The sequence below is a fragment of the Miscanthus floridulus genome, chromosome 5, assembly GCF_019320115.1.
Source record: "Miscanthus floridulus cultivar M001 chromosome 5, ASM1932011v1, whole genome shotgun sequence".
NCBI classification, from domain to species: Eukaryota; Viridiplantae; Streptophyta; class Magnoliopsida; order Poales; family Poaceae; genus Miscanthus; species Miscanthus floridulus.
The window spans coordinates 135,567,193-135,584,955 of NC_089584.1; the positions used below are offsets into that span (position 1 = coordinate 135,567,193).

Genomic DNA, 17,763 nt, shown 5'->3' on the forward strand with positions numbered 1-17,763 from the left:
TAGTAAGGGCAAAAAGATTAACCGTTGTTTTTTACTTCAGCAGGGAAACACGTTAAGTTTTCTCTTAAATGTAAGTGAGGTGTCATATACAGATTACCAAATCAAACTATAGGAAGCTGTTTTTTTTCTGATATTATAAGCGAAACAAGCAAATCCAAATAATCTCAATCTATTGATGGATTGCAGTTAACTGATAGTTACTAGCACAATAAAGACAAATGTATATAGATTCTTGGAATTGATGAGGCTCAAGAAACAGTACTGGATGAGAACTTTGTAAAATGGAAAATCGTATTAGTTGGCATGCCTCATTGTGTAAGAGGCAAAGGTTGCTGAATATGATGCAATAGATTAGATGGATGGATGCTGCTGGTCAACAGAAAAAATGATACAGCATTCGAAGCCCACCTCGACTTCCTGATCCTAGACCCACCTGAAGGAAATCTGCTGATATATGCTCACCTGGTCGCAAATTTCCTGTTTCTGTGCTGCCTGCATTATCATCTTCAAATGCATTCCAAATTATTCAGGCTGTAGATCACAAAAACAGAGTAATTTATCTTTAGCCCACATACATTAGCTCTGTAGAAACATTGAGTCAAAACTGAAGAATTAACCTGAAGCTTTCACTCGTCTGGCCAGGTAATCAATAGATTAGGGGCAGTAACTCAGTAATACCTCTTACCACTTCACTTAAACTTATTACTTATGAATTTGTTTTGTCGTATTAAACTGACTTTGATAGCACAATTTCGTCAAATTTTCCTTTCCTTTTCTTTATTTCTAATTTGTTTTTCAGAGGCTGCCATTTGTGATTAGTTTATGCCACAAAATATTTTCCCTGATTGTATCATTTTCCTATTAACCAGTCTCATAGCTACTTAGAAAGCCTTAAATATGCTAACCTGATTGCTATCCTGTTCACTTGCTCCACAGGAAACAACAAAGCCAAGCATGAAGCGCTCCAAATTTATCTGCTGCAAGCTCTACATTTCTGAAAGCTGCAATCCCACATCTATTGACACAATTATTTCCTAGCCAAAAGTGTTCCACATATTGTGGTGCTAAGCAAGTTTGAAGATCTACAACAGTGTGCACTATACACTTGTCTCCTATATCATGGATGACAGCTCAGCTGGTCAAGTGATATATAGCCCAGTCAGGAAGGTGTGTTGGCAAATAGCAATGATGGAGGCTGCATTTCAACCATAATAAACCTCGTATTGCACTCAGGAGCACACCCTAGAATGGGTGTCAATGATCTGTCCTTGAACTCCTTGGGTCAAGCCACAATGGATGATGCCATTTGGCTTACTAAGGTCGTGGCCTCTGACCTTGACAATGATTTACAGGGTATGCCAAGCCAACCTAATGAGTACAGGCAGCAAAACTTCCTACAATTCAGAGATCGGTTTACATAATTAGACCACATAAGGTTTCTAAGGGCGTACCCAGTGCAGAGAGCTCCCGCTCTGTGAGGGGTCTGGGGAAGGGTGTCAGTGGCAAGCCTTACCCTCGCCTGTGCAATGCGAGGAGACCGCGACTCGAACCCAGGACCTTCCGGTCACAGGCGGTAAGACTCTACCGCTTGCACCAAACTTCCTACAATTCAGAGATTGGTTTACATAATTAGACCACATAAGGTTTCTATGGAAACATTTTTGTTAGAACATGATTTTAACTTACTTATATGTATTTTGCTGAGCCCAAAATGGATGATTTTAACTAATGAAGAAATTCACACAAGTTGCAGTAATGTGCTCTATAGTACAATACAGAACAATGCCACCCAAATGCAAATAAGGCTGCTAATATGATTTAATCATGTAAAATCGTTTCAAACACATGAACGAACAAAAAAAGAAGAAAATACTATCACCATGCTTGTTCAATAGTTTAATCACACTTTGAACAATCAATTGCTGCATATAATATCAACAAATCGAGTAGGAGCATTAGGGAAATAATATAATCATACTGGTAATACATCATAGTGTAAGCAAGAAGGAAATTCACAAACGACTAAAAACTTGCTGGAAATTCTGAAAAAATAATATATTTTCTATTTTCATCTTTTATAAATTTTTTAAATTAATATTGATCCTAAATTGTTTGATTAAAAAAGGTTCATAACTGTGCTATTGTTTTCTTCGAACCCGAAACTAAAAGTCATTTTAGGATCCACATTAGTCAACGTTTTGTTCGACCACCAGTTTACAATGAATTATACAACCTGACAACAAACTACTGATCCTACAGATTCATCATCATGAAGAAAAGAATATATATCTCTACTAGTTGTAGCTTGTTAAGGAATGGATCAGGGTGAGGAGGATTTTTCTATGGGATGTGTAGATCCAGGTTACTGCAGTACACCTCAATGCATGACCCGAGCGTTTCACACTCGTGCATCTCAAGGCTCAAGCATGACGATTAAACAGAGAAGAAAACAAACGCATCCTCAATTACATTCTGAAGAATGTACCATTAATAAGCCCCATCGTTGTGCCTCGCCATTTCTCTGAGCAACTCAAATACCTTGGCCTAGCCTGACGAATGAGTTGCAGGGGACAGCCCTCCTGCGCGGGATTCCGTCGGTCGAACACCAAGCGCTCAAGGCCTGGTTCCCGCCACGGCGAACAGAGATGCTGCCGCCCTCGCCTCCCAGCGCACAGCGCAGGAAGCCGCCCGCAAGTGTCGGCGAGGAGGGTAAGGAAGGGAGCGGAGAGGCCGCCGCGCCCGCACCCTGTCTACGCCGGGGTCGTCGCGGCCGCTGGGGGCCCCACCCGCGCCGGGATGGCTCCGGGGTGGCCGGAGCCGTCACGGCCGCACCGCCGGTCACGCCGGGGTCGCCGGGGCCGCTGGGGCCCCCGCCCGCGCCGGGATGGCCGGGACCGGAGCGGCCGGGTCCGCCGTGCCCGCACCCCGCCTGCGCCGGGGTCGCCAGGGCCGCTGGGGCCCTCACCCGCGCCGAGATGGCCTGGAACGCAACGCCCGCGCTGGGAGGAGAGGGAGGTGCGGGAGTCGCCCGAGAGTGGGTTCGCGACGATTCGTGACCCTCCGGGTTGACGGCTCAACGGGTGAGAGACCCGCTTGGACCCCGATCGGACGGTCCAGATCGCCTGATTGCTCGATCTGACGGTTCGCAGGTTAACGGGCGACGTGGCGCTGCGGGTGCCCACGGTTTGGGTGCACCGTAATAGTGGTAAATATGTAAATGCTCCTAGAAAGTTGACACTTGAGCACACCAAGAAACAAGCTACCGATGCCATGCATCAAACACCCTACGTCAGGTAAAAGTCAGGTTGCAATCCGGTGAGATTTAACGAACCGAGACGGCCGCCATCCGCCTTGGAACTCTAAAAAAAAGGTCAGGTGGCAATCCAAACAATCACCATGGCTACGAGTACTAAAACCTTGCTGCTATGCCTGATTCCATGGTTCGTTTACCAGCTCCAGCTTCACCGATTCTCTCCTGTATCGGCTGCGACATGCGACAACAATGGCCGGCAAGATCGAGATCTTCACCGTGTACCAGCACGACAGGCTGAACGAGACCGGGTACGTCGTGGTCACCGGCGACGAAGGCGCCCCCTCCAGCGACACCACCAGGCCCTTCGGCAGCATCTACGTCTTCCGCGACGACCTGACCCTGCACAACGACAGTGGCCGGCGTGATGGAGGGGACGGCCACCACGACGAGCTTCGACGGGCTGCACAACCTGCTGGCGGCCAAGATCTCGCTCCACCACCGCGGCTACAGGGGCTCCGTCTCCGTCCTCGGGGGCTCCCACAACACCAAGCCGTCGGTGTATCCGGTGGTGGGCGGCACCGGCGATTTTCTTTACACGGAGGGGTACGTCCAGTCGTCGCCGGTGGACTAGGATGGCCCAAGGGTCATGTACAAGTTGGAGATTCACCTGTACTGGCCACCGTACGCCAAGTTTGCTCCAGTTTCCTAGCAGAACTTCGAGTCCTTTACACGTATGCCGTTATAAAATATTACAATTATCTATAAATTATTAAAAAGTTTGACAGGTGTCACTGCGTTATTTTTTTTTTATCTTCTACACCCTTCCATCCACTTTTACCTTTAACAATGTCAAACCGTGATACGAAAAGTCTAAAATGCCCTCGTTTCTGAGAGCCACACAAAAGTTGGTTGTTCCTCTTGTGCCACCAACTTCCGCAGCACCTCGAACGTGGACGCTGGCTCACGGTTGTCGTGGCCGCCGCTCATGTGTGAGCTTATGCTGTCCGTTGAGTGTTTGACGAGATTTTGTACAAAAGATTTCTCACATGTGTATGCATATATATTTGCTATTAATTAATGAGAAGCATTTTGTACTGCTTGAGGAGAAGAAAAATAAATAGGCAATATGTGCATGTATATTCACGTGCGCTAATTAAATGGAGAAGAAAATAAGAAGCAAGCAAACTAGCAACTAGCTAGCTGCATGAAAACAAACGTGCATACATGCTAGCAAATGCGTATCTGAACTCACGCTGCACATATCTGGACAGCTTTATGGCGTCCATGTATTTCTCTCTAAGTAAGTCGTACGTCGTATGTATACGCGGAGCGATATACGGCGCGAGAATTGAATCCGCTGCCAACATATGAGCTAGAACACGAACTGGCGGGGGCATGGCACTAGTTTGATGGATGGCTTGATCGATCATACGAGCGAGAAATCGGGAGAAAAAGAAGAAGCTAGCAAGTGTACGAGCTTTATGTGATACGGTTTCATGCATGTATGTGAGCGTTCACGATGTGCTAAGCTAGTATAGCAATGCAAGTGCTTCCGGCTAGAGACAGTATAGCAATGCATGTATGTGAGCGTTCACGACGCGCGCTGGAGGCCGGCCCGGCTCGGACCATTCTAGAAGCCTTCGCCATCTACGCACATCTTGTAGATATTCAGGCTGGCAGAATCCGGCTTTTGGAGATCGGCGCCCGCGCCCGGTTGACGGTGGCCGTGAGTACAAAATCGACGTGCCGCCACGGCGTTCGTTTGCCGGCGATCATCGAGGACCTTGGCGGCCACACGGACACGGCGCGCTTCCCCGGAGCACTCGGGACGCGGGTCGCGCATTCGAGAAGGAAACGACGCGCCGAGGCGGTCCGCCCGGTCCGAGGTTGTGGATGACGAACGACAGTACGACACGGCCTGCACGACCAGAAACAGCTTCTGGCCACGCATACTGTTGCTGACGTCGATCACTGTCACGAGGTCGAGCGGCGCTCGCTTCTCGCCGCCGACCAAAGCCGCGGCCGCCGGCTCCGGTGCCCTGGCGTGCAGAGCACCGCGAATCTGCCCTTCGACGCGCCCTGGTTTTGAGCCACCTCGTCGTCGGCCGCCCAGTCCAGGTCTTGCGCCACATCAGCGCTCTCCTCCACCACCTGTTCGTCGTCGTCGTACGAGCCAGGGAAGGAGGCCTTGTGGACGCCAGGAACACAATCACGAACCTTTGATCGGTGGCTATCCTAAGAAAACATGAGATCAATCGAATGAACACGAACAAGACCACGCGGATTGACAACTGCCCCGGAGAACGACCGGGAGGCGGTGCCCTTTTTCACTGTTGATAATATGGAGTACAGAATACGATTACAATGGATAAGTTACTTCTAGCTAGTGGGAGGTCTCAGCTATTTATACCATAGCTGTTACAACAAGTGGTTTAATAAAAAACGATAACACAAAGATACAATGCGCACACAGCGCAACTGCCGCTCCACCGCGACGTCGTGGCCACGCTCACGGCGGCTCCTGCTGGATTTGAATCCTCGCTTTCCCGCCTCCTGCTGACTTGGCTAAACCACCCGACTCAGCAGAGGCGTGCACAAGCTGGATTAACCCAACAATCTTTCCCTTAATCTTGCTGTGCATTGACAACTCGCACACCAATCAGGTGTCTCATCACTGCAAATTTCCCAACTGCCATTGGCTTTGTCAGCAAATTTGCTTTCTGATCATTTGTGCTAATCCTTTTCACCACAATCTGACCTCTCTCCATACATTCTCTAATGAAATGATACCTAGTATCAATGTGCTTACAGCGTCCATGAAACACCGGGTTTTTCATCAATGCAATAGCTGAGTTGTTATCAACATACAATCTCTGATGAAACACTGGGTTTGGTTGAGATGAGTTCTGCTAACAAGCTCCTGAGCCACAGAGCCTGCATAGCTGCCACAGTAGCTGCCATAAACTCAGCTTCACATGAGGATAAGGCCACTGTCTTTTGCTTCTGTGAACACCAAGTTATCAGACACTCATTGAGATAAAATGCCATCCTGCTGTGCTTCTCCTTCCTACTAAGTCAGCTGCCAAATCACTGTCTGAAAAAACATTCAACACCTCTGGATCACCTCCTTTGGTGTACACCAGCCCATGGTCAACACTGCCCTTGGCATACCTGATGATCTGCTTCATTGCTTTTAGGTGCATCATAGTGGGCTTCTCTATATACCTGCTTGCTATTCCAACTGAAAAAGCAAGGTCAGGCCTTGTGTGCAGTAAATACCTCAGACAGCCAACTATACTCCTGTACTCTGCTGCATCAATCGTCTGACCCTTCTTGTCTTCATGTAATTTAGTGCTAGGATCCATAGGAATTTTGGTTGCATTACAATCTTCCATGCCAAACTTGGCAAGCACTTTCTTAGCATACCCTGACTGTTTGAGAGTGAGAAAGGGGGTGTTTGGTTCCTTAGTCTAGATTTTAGTCCCTGTCCCATCGAATATTTAGACATATACATGGAGTATTAAATATAGATTAAAAAAATAACTAATTACACAGATTGCGACTAATTTGTGAGACGAATTTTTTAAGCCTATTTAGTCCATGATTTGATAATGTTGTGCTACAGTAAATATGTGCTAATGATGGCTTAATTAGGCTTAATAAATTCATCTCGTAAATTAGTCTACTCCTGTGTAATTAGTTTTTTAATTAGCTCATATTTAGTCCTCCTAATTAGCATCCGAACGTTTGATGTGACACGGACTAAACTTTAGTCCCTGAAACCAAACACCCCCAAAATCTTCATGGTGCTCCACCTCTATCCCAAGGTAGTATGACAGTAACCCAAGATCACTCATCGCAAATTCTCTAGTCATCTGCTGTTTAAACCTCTCAATATCATGTGTCTCACTCCCTATGATCAACAAGTCATCCACATAAACTCCCAAAATGAGTGTGGCCTTCCCAGCCCCTCTCTTGTACATTGCTTGCTCACTAGCACACTTGGTAAACCCCAATTTCTTCAGACTTTTATCCAGTCTGATATTCCAAGCTCTTAGAGCTTGTTTGAGCCCATACAGTGCTTTACTTAGCTCCAGAACATACTGTCGGGTACCATAAAACGGGGTTCCCTAAGTGAAAACCGAAAAAATCGCTTAGACCCTGTCAAAACCAAAGCCAAGGGACAACTATTGGCCAAACCCTGACCACGTCCGAGGCCACCTACTCTCCGCCTCGCTAGAGGCCTCGGACGGCCTACCGATTTTCCGTCTCGATCGAGGCCTCGCGCGAAAGGCCTCGACCGAGGAACCGATTCTTCGTCCCGCCTGAGGCCCTGTGCGTACAGCCTCAGACGAGACACCGATTCTCCGTCTCGCCCGAGGTCCTGCGCGTACAGCCTCGGACGAGACACCGATTTTCCGCCTCGCTCGGGGCCTCGCACGAGAGGCCTCGGACGGCCTGACAATTCTCCATCTCGCTCGAGGCCTCGCGCGTAAAGTCTCGGGCAAGGCCACCGATTCTCCGTCTCGCTCGAGGCCGGCTCGGCAACAGCCCCGTCACCTCCGCCTCGACCGATTCCCCCGATAGAGCGTCGCATCCAATCACTCCCGCAACATCAGCCGAACGATGGCTCGACACAGCGGCGTGGCTAACTGAACGCCAGTCACATCGAGGCCATGCCGTCCGGAATAGGACAAGCAGGGGTTACCGGCCACTGTGCCCACGACCGACGCCCGCGCTGCACTGTGCTACCTAATCCCCGATCCAGGAACAACGCAGCGTGGGAGGTCAGGTTCGGGTCACTATAGCCTCAGAATCAGTGTACAGGACCAACTGCTCCCACAAAGCCTCGGCAACCCACATCAGGGTCTCGACAACCTCGGGATTCGTGTCTGTCGAGCCCCTACGGTGGTGAAAGGTCCTAGTATGGCTAGAGGGGGGGTGAATAGCCTATTTAAAAATCTATAAATCAACTAGAGCAATTTGATTAGTATGACAAATAGCGTAATGCAAACTTGCTCTAGCTCTACAAGGGTTGCAAGCCACCTATCCAACAATTCTAGTTGCAATGATTACTTAGGCACACAAACTTGCTACTCTCAAGAGCTCAACTAGATGAATGTAAACAACAAAGCAAGCTCTCAATTCTAATTACTCTAAAGAGCTTGTATCAACTAGTTTGCAAGAAAGTAATCAAGTAAATAGGGTGATTATACCGCTGTGTAGGGGATGAACCAATCACAAGATGAAGATCAAGCCAATCACCGGGAGAATGCAAATGACAAGAGACAACCGATTTTTCTCCCGAGGTTCACGTGCTTGCCAACACGCTAGTCCCCGTTGTGTCGACCAACACTTGGTGGTTCGGCGGCTAAGAGGTGTTTCACAAACCTCGTCCACACGATAGGACACCGCAAGAACCGACCCACAAGTGAGGTAACTCAATGACACGAGCAATTTACTAGAGTTACCTTTCGGCACTCCGCCGGGGAAGGTACAACTCCCCTCACAATCACCGAAGGCGGCCACGAACAATCACCAACTCGTGCCGATCCTTCACCGCTGCTCCAACCGTCTAGGTGGTGGCAACCACCAAGAGAAACAAGCGAAATCCGCAGCGCAACACGAATACCAAGTGCCTCTAGATGCAATCACTCAAGCAATGCACTTGGATTCTCTCCCAATCTCACAATGATGATGGATCAATGATGGAGATGAGTGGGAGGACTTTGGCTAAGCTCACAAGGATGCTATGTCAATGAAAATATGCAAGAGAGATCCCTTGAGCCGGCCATGGGGCTATAAATAGAGCCCCCATCAAATAGAGCCGTTATACCCCTTCACTCGGCAGAACGCGCTCTGACCGGACGCTCCGATCATACTGACCGGACGCTGGCCCTCAGCGTCCGGTCGCCCGATGGACGCCACGCGTCACCAGCTTCAAACGTTGTTCGTCAGATTTCAACGGCTACGAAGCTGACCGGACGCTCCGGTCAAAACTGACCGGACGCTGAAGCCCCAGCGTCCGGTCGTTTCCAGTAAGCTCCCCGAGGCATGTTTTTTCGACCGGACGCGTCCGGTCCACCTTGACCGGACGCAGACCAGCGTCCGGTGCTCAACCTTAGCGACTGTGCCGTCTGACAACTCGACCGGACGCAGCCCTTCAGCGTCCGGTCGCTGAGTGACCCAGCGTCCGGTCAGTAGACCGACGCCAGCATCATTTCGACCAACTCCATTTCAACTCTAACTTCTTCACCCTTGCTCAAGTGTGCCAACCACCAAGAATTTTGCATCCGGCGCAATAGAAAATAGACATTTCATTTTCCCGAAAGCGCCGAACCCATCTCAACCCTGCAAACACCTTGTGCACATGTGTTAGCATATTTTCACAAATATTTTCAAGGGTGTTAGCACTCCACTAGATCCTAAATGCATATGCAATGAGTTAGAGCATCTAGTGGCACTTTGATAACCGCATTCCGATACGAGTTTCACTCCTCTTAATAGTACGGCTATCTATCCTAAATGTGATCACACTCACTAAGTGTCTTGATCACTAAAACAAAATGGCTCCTACATTTTATACCTTTGCCTTGAGCCTTTTGTTTTTCTCTTTCTTCTTTTCCAAGTTGCATTTGACCATCACCATGCCATCACCATTGTCATGATCTTCGCCATTGCATCATCACTTGGAGTAGTGCTACCTATCTCATAATCATCTTGATAAACTAGGTTAGCACTTAGGGTTTCATTAATTAACCAAAACCAAACTAGAGCTTTCAGGTGGCTCGGCCTCGGCACCGACTGAGCCTTGACTCCTCACGCGGCCAACACACAGCGGCCAGCACGTCGTCCGCCATGCCCTGCGTCAAGCCATCACTGGAGCTCCCACGTCGCGTAGGATCGGGTGTGATCGGCGCGTCGCTCCAGTGCATCAAGGACAAAGATCGCTCCGTCGACCATGCTGCCACAGTGACAAGCTACAAGGCTCAGACATGTCGCCTCTGTTCGCACGACGCTACGTAGGAACCCCATGTACCACCCTTATCCCCCCTTCAACTATAAAAGGGAGGGACCGGGGCCACTTAGAGGGGGGACATGAGCTCACAAGTCCACGAACTCACGCATAGTGCTTTGTAATTCATCCTTCCTCGCTGCCTGAGATCAACATCTCAAGCAATTCATATCGCTCCACGTAGAGACCTGGGACAATTTCCCTCTCTCGTCCTACTTGTAAACCTCTACTACGAGCACCTCGGTGCAAGGAATACAAAATCGACCTCTCAGACTGGACGTAGGGCACCCATTGCCTGAACTAGTATAAACCTTATGTCTCTTTGCATCACTATCCGGGATTAGAAACACGCAGTACAAATTTACTAGTTGGTTGAGGGCTCGCCGGTCCAAAACGCCGACAGTTGGAAAGCCAGGTAGGGGCCTCTGCGTGTTAAACTTTGTCATCCTAACAAGTGTCGGATGGCAGACCCTGTACGACCACTGCGTCTCAGCATGGTGATCTGGTTTGGGAGCCTAGAGTTCATGTCTCTAGGGCACGAGTACGATATGGTACTCCTCACACCCCGCGCCCCACCGATCGACGATGACGCCATGCACCGGCAGCCCAGGCGTAGGCGGCGCTCGGGCAGCCGCTCTCGTCGCGCTCTCCAAGTGTGACACGGGCGAGACTACCCCGATGCTGTGCAAGCTCACGGCGACGCGCTGTGCTCCACCGGTATCCCATGCCTAGCTATTGGCATAGGGTCCCTAGATGGGGACCTGTCTAGCCTGAGCCTAGACAAGAGAAAGACGCCGGTGGCGTGCAGCGACACCCCGTCATCAAGCTCTACCCCACCACGTCCTAAGGAGCTAACCCCGACGGAGCAAAACCCGGCGATGGCACCATCCCCGTACCCCTTCGGGTTGAGAAATGCCGTCGCCTCCTACGCTTACACCTACGCTTCCGCTCACGCAGAGCCCTTGGGACACCACCAACATTTCGCCCTCGACTTCGACACCACGACTTCAACCCACACCCACGCTGACTCCTCGGAAGAAGGACGAGGCATGGGCTAGAGCGGACTTCTCCGAACTCCACGACCCTAAAGCCATGCGCCGCTTCCTGGCTGCAAGCGACTACTGCTTCGGCTACTCTGACTCTAACGATGAGGGCACCTACAACCCCACTCATGAGTGCTTTCACGTCGGAGCCTGAGGAACACCCCAAGCTGAGCCATGGGGTTCACACCGTTCTTCCTGGTCTATGGAGCCGAGGCCGTCCTCCCCACTGACTTGGAATACGGTTCCCTGAGGCTACAGGCTTACAACGAGCAGACCAACCGCACCGCCCGCGAAGACGCCATCGACCAACTGGAGGAAGCTCGAGACGTTGCGCTGCTACATTCGGCCAAGTACCAGCAAGCCCTACGACGCTATCAAGCCCGACGCATTCGAAGCCGAGACCTGAAGGTAGGTGACCTGGTGCTGAGGCTAAGGCAGAGCAACAAGGGCCGCCACAAGCTGACCCCGCCATGGGAAGGACCATACATCATCGCCCGAGTGCTGAAGCCTGGGACCTACAAGCTAGCCAACGAGAAGGGCGAAATCTTCACCACCGCTTGGAACATAGAACAGCTACGTCGCTTTTACCCTTAAATTACCAAGCATTGTATACATTGTTTTCTCTAAATACAATTAAGAAGCGTTCTTTAGTTGTTCTAAATTTTTGAGAAACCTGCCGAGGCCATCACGGGCCTCGGCATCATGATAACACCATAAGGGAGACTCAGCTCTGCCTCTGTAGAGGTGCCCGTTGTGGGGCTCGAACAGGACGTGGCCCTGCCTCTGTAGAACCGAGCCTCCCTCGGGGGCTAGAAGGAGGGACTCCCCCCTAAGTCCCACGCACCATTTTTAATCGTTTTTTGAAAAATTCCTACGCCAAACTCTCTAGCACGCTCTGACATATCGACTGTAAAAAAACTAAGGACCGAAAGACTGTCTCAAGGTCAAAAGGCCGGCTGAGTCGTGACACGGCCTACGCCTCCGGGCTACGGCACTCCCTTACCACCTTTTGCCCGAGGGGCAGCTTAGGTTCTGAGGAAGTTTTTTGCAAGAGATTTGTTCAGAGACGAGACAGAGGGCAGAGGCTCAAAAATACAATGAAAAACGATTAAAGAAGCGTAGACGCATGATTATTTTAAAAAGGCCTCGATGGCCACCAACGTTATGGTTGGGTAACATAATCCCTAATCTAATTACACGGCCTCTTGAGCCCAGGTCAAGCCTCAGGGTCCCCTGCGTCGGTAGATGGCATAGGAGGGACCACCTCCTCTTCGAATAGCTTGGCCAACACCGTGCCGGGGTCCTCCGCCGCTTCCATCAGCTTCGTTACCTCCTCGTCGGCCTCCCCATCATCATCAAGCAGGACGTAGCCATCGCTGATGGCCTTAAGGTCGACACCAATGTAGTGCGAGGCAATGATGGCCAGGGCACGCTTAACGCCTATGTGCAGCGCCCCTCGAAGTCGATCGTGCACTTGGCCACTCAATGCAATCAGGCGGCACTCTTCAGCGCATCGTGCTCCCTGATCTCGATCTCAATCACCGCCTGCACTGCGACGAAGGCCTCAGCTGCCTAGGTGACCTCCTTCTCCAGCTCTGCGCCAAAAGCAACGGAATGAGGTTGAGCACAAAGGAAAACAAGCCAAATAGGGGCAGAAGTCTACGGGACTCACCCTCGGCCTTCTCCTCCCAACGTCGAGCCTCGACCCGAGAGGCCTCGGCTTTCTCCTTCCAGCGCTGGGCCTCGACCCGAGAAGCCTCGGCCCTCTTCTTCAGGCGTTGAACCTCGACCACCCTAGAAGCCTCTTCCTCTAGATCTACATCACACCAAGGAGTTAGGAACCGAACACAAGAAAAACAAATAAAACAAGGGGAATAAGACTCACCCTCGGCCTTTCCCCTCCAGACCACAGCCTCGGTCCGGGAAGCCTCAGCCACCTTGAGGGCCTCGTCCAGGGCACCTTTCGTCAGCTGGTGCGCACCCTGCTCCACCCCTAGCTATCCGGTAAGGGCCTTAACAGAGGCTGTGGCTTCTCCAGCCTAGGACTTGCAGGCGTCCCGATCATTGGCCACGTGGGTCAGCTCCTCCTCCAACTCCTTGACCCATGCCGCCAAGGGGGTGACCTGCTCCTAAGCCACCGCTGCAGCAGCCTTCATATCGGCACCGCGTAAGCGGAGGTCCTCCACCTCCACGCTCCACACTGACAGAAGCTCGTTGGCACGAGCGAGCATGTCCTGTTGCTGCTAGAGCTGGTCCCAGATGTCCCTCTCTCGCTGGAGAAAGACTGACTTCCCAAGAGACCGGGTCTCGAGCTTATGGGTAAGCAGAACAGGGGTCATTCACTACAAGAAAACTCGAAAAAAGACAACACCACATGAGAAAGGAAGGCACGAACCTGGGTGACCCCAGACAGATCATCGACCACCATGGATAGCGCCGTCCGTAGTGACCGCTCCACCAGCTAGTGGTATTGCTCGAAGGTGTCCTAGCGCCCGCCCTCGACCGTGTCCTCGAGGGCGAACAGAGGCTCCCCCTCAGGGTTGTCCCGGCTCTGCCATAGGACACGTGGGTGATCCCACCCGCGACGCTCAGGTCATACCCACACGAGAGCCGAGCTTCCCTCGACCTGGGTCAGAACCGGCTGTTCCACGGTGCCGGCCACCTCGACATCGACCGCCTCCTACAGCCGGGAAGTATCGTTGGAGGAGATCGGATGGACCTCCGCTTCCCAGGCGCTCTCCCGCAACAGCGGCAGGCCTTGGACCAGGGGCGCCACCGAGGCCTCCGCCGCCTTCATCTCCACTTCCTAGGCCGACAGCTTCATCATGATCACGTCGCCCTCGGTGGTCTCGGGGGCTCTAGCCTCCGCCATCGTGGCCTCGGTATTCCTGGGGGCTCTGGCCCCCGTCGCTGTGGCCTCGGTGGCTCTGGGTGCCCCGACCTCCATCACCTCGGCCTCAGAGGCCCAGGGGGCCTCCACCTTGGTGGCCTCGGCAACTGAGGGCGCCTTAGCCCCATCTGACTCATGAGCCTTGGCCTCGCGGGGCGAAGGCGCTCCCTCCCCCATTTGTGTCGGGGTCGCCTCGACAGCCCCTCCTTGGGCGACCGGCTCCTTCGGGTCAACCCTCGCCGACGCCACGCCATGTTGCATGGCGGCCTGCGCCTCCACCACCCAGTGGGCGGTGGAGCCAGGGCTCACCTTGAGCGCCTTAAGGGGGGCCAAGGTGGGCACCTCCGCAGGTCGCTTCCGGCTGAAGACAAAATACTCACGGGGTCAGCATACGACCGAAGTACGAATGGAAAAAGCTGCAACTCTGTTGAAAATACGATTACCTCGAGCAGGGCTGCAACCGCTTTGGCACGACGACCCTCCTCTATGAAGGTGGTGGCGGTGGTAGAGGCATGGCCTCCGTATCCACCAACACCGGTCGGTCCTCGACAGACCCCGGCGCCCCCTCAACCCCCTGCGGGGGCACTTGTGTCGCCCCCACCGCCACCTGCTCCACCTCAGCCGTCGAGCCCACCGGGCCAACAACGTGCTTTCCCAACGCCCGTGCCTCGGGCGTGTCAGCCTTGGCCCTAGGGCCGGCGATCGCCGGCCCCGAGGTGTCTCCTCCTCCTCCTAGGAGCACCGGGCTGCTCGCCGACACCCCGGGCGTCGTCTCTCCAACATTGGGGAGATGGTCTAGGGGACCTCGCCCCACCTCACTCTCGTCACCTCCGCCTGAAGAACCCTCCGACAGTGACGGCGACGAAGACGCCTCCACTGGGAGACCGTCCTGCCTCTGTCGCCGCCGGCGCTTCTCTAGTTCCTCGTGCGCTTCGCCACCTTGGCGTCCTTCCGCTTCTTCTGTGCCTCGGCGTGCGCCCGGTTAACCGCACGCTGCCTCACATCCTTAGGAATGGGCGGTGGGGAGGCTTGCACGTCCCTCATCCCCTATAGGAACAGCGAACATGGGTAAGGAAATAGGAAAATGGTGGGGAACGGAGAGGCCTCGGGGGCTACAACGGCGCGTGACTTACCAGGAAGAGGAAACCCCACGATGGGCGCATCGCGATGGGTGTCAGGCCACCGCTCCTCAGCTTCGCCTCCACCATCTCCCTCACTCGACAAAGAATCTCCTCGTCAGAGAGGGCAGAGGCGGACATCCGGATGCCCTCGATCGGCTCATCCGGCCTCATCTCGAATAGGCGTTGCCGCCGAGGCATCAGCGGCAGCACCCTCCGACGGTGGAAGGTAGCCACGACTACAGCCGCAGTAAGTGAGTGGTTCCACAACCTCTTGCCCCTCTAGAAGCGACTGTAGCTTGTGCTGATCCTCCTTTAGGATGCCATACTTCCACTTCTTCGGATAGCTCTCCATGATTCGCTCGGTGTAGGGGGGAAGCCCGCCGTCATCATTGCAGAGATAGAACCAACTGTTGTACCAACGGCGATTAGTTGACATGAGCTGGGCTGGGATATAAAGGTGCTGGCGGTCTTGGCGCACTTGGAGAGTGCAGCCGCTGGCCCTCACCACCTTCCTCATGCCCGTTGTGCCTGCCAGCTTGGTGGTATGCCCTGCCCGGAAAAGGTGGAGCCACAACTCCTAGTGGGGAGCAATCCCTAGGTACCCCTTGTAGACGACAATGAAGATGGCTACCTATGCGATGGAGTTGTGGTTGAAGTTGTGGAGCTCCACGCCATAGTAGTGCGGGAGCACCCACATGAATCGATCCATCGGCAAGCCAAGGCCGTGCTCATGAAAAGACACGAAGCTCACGACATAGCCCTCATGTGGCCTTGGCTCTGGCTCGCCCAACGGAGCGATCCACTCTGGCCTGTTGGGGTCAGTAACTGGGCGAAGAAGTCTACCGTCGACGAGCGACTGAAGCGTCTCCACGGTGACATTGGACTGACCCCAAGAATCCGCCTCAACTACAACAGCACTGGCCATGGGTGCGACGGAGAATACATCTACGACGGTGAGCCTCTCTCGCTCTCTCTACCTCGCCTCTCTCTCCTTCTCCCCGACGCTCTCTGTTCTAGCAATGGCTCAAGGGCGGCAATGGCAAATGTAGGCAAGGTAAGGAGGGGAGGGGCAGGGATCATTGCGTATTTATGTAGGAAGAAGGTGGAACAGGTGGGTGACGAAATTGGGAAAGTTTTCCCCAGATCCGGCACAGTTAATCCAGATCCGATTTTACCGCCCACGTACCCACCTTTCCCTTATTAATCACGTGAATAGTATGTTCCATCCGCTGACGCAACATCACGTCCAACCACTACAGCGGCAGGCACCGTTCCGCCTCCCCGAGAAAATCGCCTCAAAAGGCGCGCCTGCTATTGTCGAACCGATGGGGGGAGGGAATATCCCGCACCCCATTCCTTTTAGACAAAGGAATTGGGTGCCGAGCCCACTACGTTCTAGGGGTTCGAAGGCTGGGCCCCCAAGGGTTTTGATAGCCACCCCAGGGCAACAGAGTCTGGGACAACTACGGGCGAGCCCATATGGGGCCGAGACCCAATCAAGCGAAACGCTTGGGATGCCCTAAGTCGTGTCCGAGACCGATAGGGAGGTCTCTGAATGGGATCCCACCATAGGGAGGCACCGAGCCACCGGGGCCCAGTGAATGGCCCCGGCACCCACTAGAGAAACCCTCTGGTATTCTTGGAGTGCATCTTTGGACCGCTAGCCGACCCCTAGCGAATGGGGTACGGGTCTCCACTCCGACTTACCCGATAACAGCTCACCAGAAGTGCCACCGCTCGCGCCCATCGAGGGTAGCCTGGCATATTCCACCCCTCCTTCCGAATGAAAAGGAAGCGTGAGGGTCGTACAAAAAGCCAAGGGAACCCCTGACGGCCCTCTCTCTCCACGTAGAGGCTAAGGGGCTCTTCCTGCAACCTTGTCGAGACCCAGCGACCTAGGCTCGCACTTGAGGAGGCTCGGCAAACAACCCCTCCTTCCGAATGAAAAGGTTGCGCAAGGGTCGTACAAAAAGCCAGGAGAACCCCTGATGGCCCTCTCGCTCTGTGCAGAGGCTAAGGGGCTCTTCCTACAAATATGCCAAGACCCTACGACCCTGGCTCGCACCCGAGGGGAGCTCAGCAAACAAACCCTCATGCGCGAGGGGCGTATAAAAAGCCAGATGAACTCCTGATCGCCCTCTCGCTCCGTGTAGAGGCTCGGGGGCTCTTCCTACAACTTTGCTGAGACCCAGCGACCCAAGCTCGCACTCGAGGGGGCTCAGCAAACAACCCTTTGTCTGAACGAAAAGGATGCGTGAGGGTCGAACAAAAAAGCCAGGGAGACCCCTGACTGCCCTCTTGCTCCGTGCGGAGGCTCGGGGGCTCCTCCTGCACCCAAGACGAAGACAAATGACCCAGGCCCACACTTGAAGACTCAAAAAAACGCGATGAAAGGGCATCGAGCCTGTTATGGTCTAGGGGTTCGAAGGCTGGGCCCCCAA

General features: G+C 52.9%; 1 pseudogene; it reads left to right on the plus strand.

The window, feature by feature from the left end:
- Window position 1: 1 nt before the first annotated feature.
- On the plus strand, window positions 2–3,962 carry LOC136455420 (uncharacterized; annotated as a pseudogene).
- Window positions 3,963–17,763: the final 13,801 nt, after the last annotated feature.